The following is a 7,293-nucleotide window of genomic DNA, read 5'->3' on the forward strand; positions in this document are numbered from 1 at the left end:
AAAATGCTGGCACTAACGTCGCCTAGAAGCGGCGGTCGCTCGGTCGGTATAGTTGGCTTGCGGACTACAAGCCACGGAACTTGTTTAGTTTTGTTCTTGCCTAATTCGGACATTCAGTAAGTTTGATAAGGTTTCGCTCCCAATTAGTCCGAATTAGAGAGGTTTTACTATGCAACAAATAATGCAAGGCATTTCCAAACAAGCAGACAGACATACAGAGCCAAAGCAATGTCACACACACACACATTTGCGATGTTGCACTTTTGGAATCAGAGTAGAGATAAGACTAAGTGCAGGTCCTATATGTGAAAGTGGTTTGTAAGACGATTATTTTATTGGCGGTGGAAGAATGAACACAACTGTAGATAGCGATTTTCAGCTGTCCACACGCCACCTCGCGTGTTCTGTCTGACCTGTCACGCGACCTTCCCATGTCAGTATCTTGCGGCCAGCGCTCAATTGCCTTACAGCCTTGTGCCCTTGTACGTCGATATAAAGGATGTCATTTAAGGGAAGGATGACAGTCTGACTCGGTGCTTAGCAAGGTAATTAACTAACAACCTAATCAGCGAACTAATTAATTAAGCAATAAATCGACAAATGAACACAAAAACTAAGTAACAAAAGAAGTAACCAAGTTAACATCACTAGAGAGGGTATATCAGCCTTCTTTTTGCAAAACCAAAATATTATATCGTAATAATCCAGAAAACCCAGAAATCGGACTCGATCCTGAGCCACATTATCACAATCTACTTCTGTAGCGACCATTTTCAGACGCAGAGCCAGGGTTACTTACTTACGACTAGAGGTTTACCACCAATCGGTTCGTCTTGGCGTCAAGCCCCTTGAGACTCACGATTATCATCATATTTCCAACTGAACAAAACAAAAAACAAACCCCGTTCCAGACCCAATACTTCTCAGAAAATTTGGTAGCGCCGAGAATCGAACCCGGGACCTCAGGAAATGTGGCCAGAAACCCTGACCACTAGACCACAGAGTCGATCTTAAAAACGGAAAAAAAATCTCGTTTAAGGATGTTCTGTAGGTGTCACTGTAAAATGGAAGGAGTGATTTATTAAGGCAATAAAGCAAGGCTCTTTTATATTTGGGGCTACTTTATGTTCGGCTGTCGTGTAGGGTCGTATAAACATGGCTAGCTAGATCGTAATTGTTTTTGCTACAGCATTCACGTCAAACAAAAATGAAAGATAAAATCATTTGGGGCGTGCTTCCAAAGTCCTGTCAGTTAAAATACGTATGTTTATACGTGTTAACTAGTTTGCTCGCAGCTGTCAGGCGAGCAATATGAAAGAAGTTTCGAGAAGACCTTATGACGGCTTTTCATCTTGGAAATATAATAACTGTCCTGTACTCCTGACCCAGTTCCGGGCACATGTATAATAAATACAAGAGGAAAACTGAGAAACCAAAGATAGTCATACATTTAACCAGAGAATATTTCTCGTGGTCACTTAAAAATAAACCAATCCGACCCAAAGCATAATAATATCCTTTTTTATTTTTCTCATGGAGTGAGACTGAGTCCACTTGGTACTGCGGCCATTGTTTAGTATCTCTTACAAGCCCAAGATGAAGATGATGATGAAAATTGTGGAGCAACCGGTGGAATCCAAATTTGTAGAGGAAACCAAAATATTCAGAGAAACCCTGCTCCAGTGCCACTTTCTCCACCACAAATCCCACATGACCTGACCCGGGCTCAAACCCAGGTCGCCGTTGTGGGAAACCATCGACTAACCGCCTGAGTCTCAGATCAGGTCTCTATAGCAAAGGCAGAATGGGCACGCAGTTGAGGCACTGTGCTACAAGCCGCAAGGTTGCGGGTTCGGTTCCCGATGGTGTCATTGGGTTTTTCAATTGACCTAATCCTTCCAGCCGCACTATGGCTCTGGGGCTGACTCATCCTCTAGCAGAAATGAGTGCAAGGAATCTTCCTGGGGGTAAAGGGCGGCCGGCGCATAAGGCTGACGACCTTACCGCCATCTGTTAGCCGATTGTCTAGAAAATGTGGGAGCCTCGACGTCTCACAACCCTATGGCCTCCATGGCCTGTTGTAGCGATAGCTTTACCTTTTTTTTTTAATATAGAAAAGGCAGAATCTGGTCATCACCTATTCTGCTCCTGCTTATGCGCCTGCTTATAAGTGACTAGACTATATGTCATACTGAGACGTCGGAGAAGTTAACCGCCGACGAACGGCGAAACAAGTTTGTAAAATTATTTCGGAGAGAAAATAATCGTCTCAAAGCCTTTGGTTGAGCAGTTCCGCTATGGAAGTCGAGCGATACGGACGTACACAGTGTGCTCTGCCATCGCGAACATAGTCAGTGCAACAGGGCGCGCGCCTCCGGACTATCGACCATCAACAAATAGCAAGTACTTATATCACTCATTAAACCTAGATAACACAACACATCTGCAATAGAACTTCAAATAAAAATTGCTAGAGTACGGCCTAGGGCCTACGCTCACTACCATACATAGCTACTATACCATCAAGTATGAACTTGTCTAGGGATCAAGCTACAACAACACCATATCAGCATATACCATTACCTATGCTATCACAACAAAATATACAACAACGCAATTCCTACTCAAATGCTGCAAAGTACTGCAGTCAACCACCACTCAACATACCAATATACAACCCTAAGCAGTCATCACCTGCAGAATATCCCCCACTACCAAATCATCAGAAACATGAATGGCAAACGGTCCACTATGGCAAGAAGCGAAACAGAAACAGTGATGAAACTGGAGATAGACTGACTCAAAAGAAAAAGCAAGCCTATTGGCTAGACCAACCAACACCTACTCACAACAGATACGAAAACCTCCCTACAGAAGAAATGGAGACCACGACAGCCAATACAAACAAAGAACCAAAGCCACCACCTATCTATGTAACCGGTGTCAAACATATTCAACCACTGATTCAATTGCTGAATGAACTGGCTAAAGATAGCTACATCACAAAAACGATAAGACACGATCAAGTAAAGATACAGCCATTAAAGAGTGAAGTGTATAGTACAATACTCAAAGCACTAATGGAAAAAAACACAGAATTCCACACCTACAAACCCAAAAAAGATAAAACTTTTCGAGTGGTCCTAAAAAACATACATCCGTCCACTGACCTCAAAGAAATTACCCACAGTCTAGCGGAAGAAGGACATGAAGTTACCAACATTTGGAACGTCAAGCAACGACACACCAATTTACCCTTGCCATTGTTCTTTGTTGACCTTAAGGCACAAACTAATAATAAAGATATATACAACATCAAGTTACTTTTAAATACATGTGTCCAATTTGAGGCACCACATACCAGACGTGAAATCCCCCAATGCATGAGGTGTCAGAAATACGGGCATACAAAAAACTATTGCCACAACACACCCTGCTGCGTTAAATGTGCCAGAAATCATTTAACCAAAGACTGTCCAAAAAAAACGCATGATGACGACGTAATTTGCGCCAACTGCAAAGAGCACCACCCAGCCAATTATCGCGGCTGTATAGTTCATAAACAATTACAACAAAAACTGTATCCAACATTGCGAGATCGGACGAACTACTCAAGAGTCACACAACCGGGTGCTACATATGCACAAATCACAAAACCGCAGGTGATACAGCCAATCCCATTTGAAGATCAATCAAATCTACCTACAACATCACAACCAGTTCATGAATTCACTGAATTAAAACAAATGATGAAACAGCTAATGGATCAAATGGGGACTCTACTCAACCTAATAACAGCCCTTATCGCTAAAACTCCCTAATGACACAACCACCCATCGTCCTGCCTCTAGCTAACGAGTTAGCTGGTCCGCAACGTGTGATGAATCAACTACACAGATCAACTAGAAACTCATCTAACATCATATCAGCCTCTAACAACAAACCCTCGAAATGGCTCAAATCTTAAAAATAGGTATCTGGAACGCCAACGGATTAGCACAACATGCACAGGAAATCAAAACATTCTTATTACATAATAATATCGACATCATGCTAATATCGGAAACGCACTTTACACAGAAGAGCTATTTCACAATACCAAACTTCAATGTATACCACACAAACCACCCAGATGGCACAGCGCATGCAGGTACAGCAATAATCATTAGACGCAACATCAAACATTATGAACGAGAAGAATACCAACAAGAAAATATACAAGCTACCAGCGTAGTCATCCAGGAACACTCCAGCGAATTAACACTCTCATCTATCTATTGTCCGCCCAAATATAATAACAAAACCAAAGATTTCGAACACTTTTTTCAAACACTAGGCAATACTTTCCTAGTGGGAGGAGATTTTAATTCCAAACATGTGCAATGGGGCTCCAGACTCACCAACGTCAAAGGACGGGAATTAATTGCCACCATGAAACGCAATAATCTCAACTACCTATCAACGGGACAACCCACATATTGGCCAACTGATAGAAGGAAGAAACCGGATATAATAGATTTTTGTATTACTAAAGGGCTAGACAAAAGGAAATTCCTTGTAGAATCAAGTCTAGACCTTACATCTGACCATACCCCAATCATACTTACTCTATATGCTCAAAAAAAAAAAAAAAACGGAAAGAACCCACTCTACATAGCAAATATACAGACTGGGACTTGTTTCGCGAAATATTGGATTCACTAGTTGTACTAGAAACTCCTCTAAAAACAGAAACCGACATCGATTCTGAAGTTGAGAGACTAACCAAAACCATACAAACGGCAGCATGGCAAGCCACCCCAGACCGAAATGAAAACTGCCTCAAAGAGACATGTCCAATTATCGTTAAACAACAGATTGCGGAAAAAAGAAAAGCCCGCAAAAGATGGCAACACACCAGATCCGACTCTGACCGAAAAATATTCAACAAAAAAGCTAAAGACCTAAAAAATCTACTTCATCACCTCAAAAACGAACATATCCAGGCGCACCTCAAAGGATTAACCGCAACCGACACCACCAACTACTCACTCTTTAAAGCAACACGGAAACTGAACAGACCTCAGGAATTAGTACCACCACTGCAAACTGCCGACGGAAACTGGGCACGAAATAACCAAGAGAAGGCCACAACATTCGCCACACATCTTTCCAAAGTGTTCCAACCATATGGCACTAAACTTACACCAGTTGAAGAAAATGAAATCCATAATTACCTTGACGCTCCCTATCAGATGCATCAACCTATGCGCAATTTCAAATACAAAGAGGTCGAGTCAATCATCAAAAAGGATCTAAATCCAAAGAAAGCTCCTGGATTTGATTTAATCACAGGGAAAGTCTTACAAGAAATTTCGAAACCATGCATCCAAAAAATAACGCATATATTCAATGCTGTGTTAAGACTAGAATACTATCCATCACTATGGAAAGTATCACAAATCATTATGATCCCAAAACCTGGAAAAAACAAAACAGAAGTCACATCCTACAGACCAATAAGCTTGATCCCAGTCCTCTCTAAAGTACTGGAAAAATTACTCCTGAAACGACTTAATCCGGTATTGGAAGCCCAAAGCTTAATCCCTAAACATCAATTTGGATTCAGAAACAGACACGCCACCACAGAACAAGTCCATAGGGTGGTCAACACAATCAACAAAGCTCTCGAAGCAAAACGATACTGCTCAACAATGTTCCTTGACATCAGTCAAGCTTTTGACAAGGTATGGCATGTGGGATTATGCTACAAATTAAAACAAGCACTACCACATCAAATGTATGCCACACTGCGATCCTATCTCACACAAAGGTACTACCTCATAAAACAGCAGGAAGTATACACAGACCTGTATCCAATATTATCTGGTGTACCCCAAGGCAGCGTGTTGGGGCCTGTCTTATACTTGCTCTATACAGCTGATCTCCCTACAACTCAACAAATAACCACAGCCACGTTTGCTGACGACACAGTTATCCTGGCGTCACACAGCAACCCCTCATCGCTTCCTTGCACTTACAAAATCACCTTAATCACATCCAACATTAGCTCAACAAATGGCGCATGAAGGCCAAGGAAGATAAGTCTACTCATGTAACATTTACCATGAAACATGACAACTGCCCTTCAGTACAACTCAATAATTCTCAAATTCCACAAGCAGACGACGCCAAATATCTTGGCATGCACCTGGACAAAAGACTCACATGGCAAAAACATATCAAGACCAAACGCACACAGCTCAGAACTAAATTCCACAAGATGTATTGGATGCTGGGACGCCATTCGGAGCTCTCAACAGAGAACAAGATCCTATTATATAAAACTATACTAAAACCGATATGGACCTATGGCATACCCTTATGGGGTACCGCTAGCAACTCCAACATCGAAATTCTTCAACGATTCCAAAATATGGTACTGCGTGTACTAGTTAACGCACCATGGTACGTACCAAACTTCGTCCTACACAAGGACCTGGGAATTCCAACAGTACGCGAGGAAATCACGCTCTCCAGTAAAAAATATCAGGCACGCCTCCGGAAGCACCCGAATTCCTTAGCGACGCACCTCTACGATGAAGAAAAAGACAGGAGGCTTCACAGATTTAAACCGTCAGAACTGTTAACCAGATTTCCTATCTAATTTTGTAAAACAATTAACTAGTTGACTATATTTAGTTAAATTACATATAGAACGAGCTCATTGGAACACGTTCTTCATGGTAAATTACTTTTATACTCATCATAACTAGTACTTATTATCCAAAATAGCTGGATAGATTGTATAATAAATTGGAGAAATAAAAAAAATTTTGGTGGTGATTTGACAACTGCACCGCTGGGTGTGAACTGACGTCTTACCTTCCGTCCTTGGCTTGCTGACCTTGAATGTAAATTACACACAGGCAATTAAAGGGTTTATTCTTCTTATTTAAAAGTTTAAAAATGATTTTAAATTCGTTATCGATTTAATTCCGTACAGCTTGTTGCAGAAATATTAATCGTACTTGACATCAGTCGGTATAGCGACAAGGCTACGGTCTGGAAGACCGGGCTTCGATTCTCGGCAAGGGAAGATCTTTTTTCTACTTCACAGAGTCCAGACCATCTGTGGGGTCAACCCCTTGTCCTAACCAATGTGTACGGGTGCTGTATCCTCGGTGGAAATGTGACGGGGGGTGAAACTGGCCACTCACCTCCATATATTGCCGATGTTTAAGAATGGCGCAGCTATACCACCTTCATGGTGTAGTGCTTAATTATATAATTAAGTACTGGGATAACTTTACT

The sequence above is a fragment of the Cryptotermes secundus genome, unplaced genomic scaffold (assembly GCF_002891405.2).
Source record: "Cryptotermes secundus unplaced genomic scaffold, Csec_1.0 scaffold518, whole genome shotgun sequence".
In the NCBI taxonomy this organism is placed as follows: domain Eukaryota; kingdom Metazoa; phylum Arthropoda; class Insecta; order Blattodea; family Kalotermitidae; genus Cryptotermes; species Cryptotermes secundus.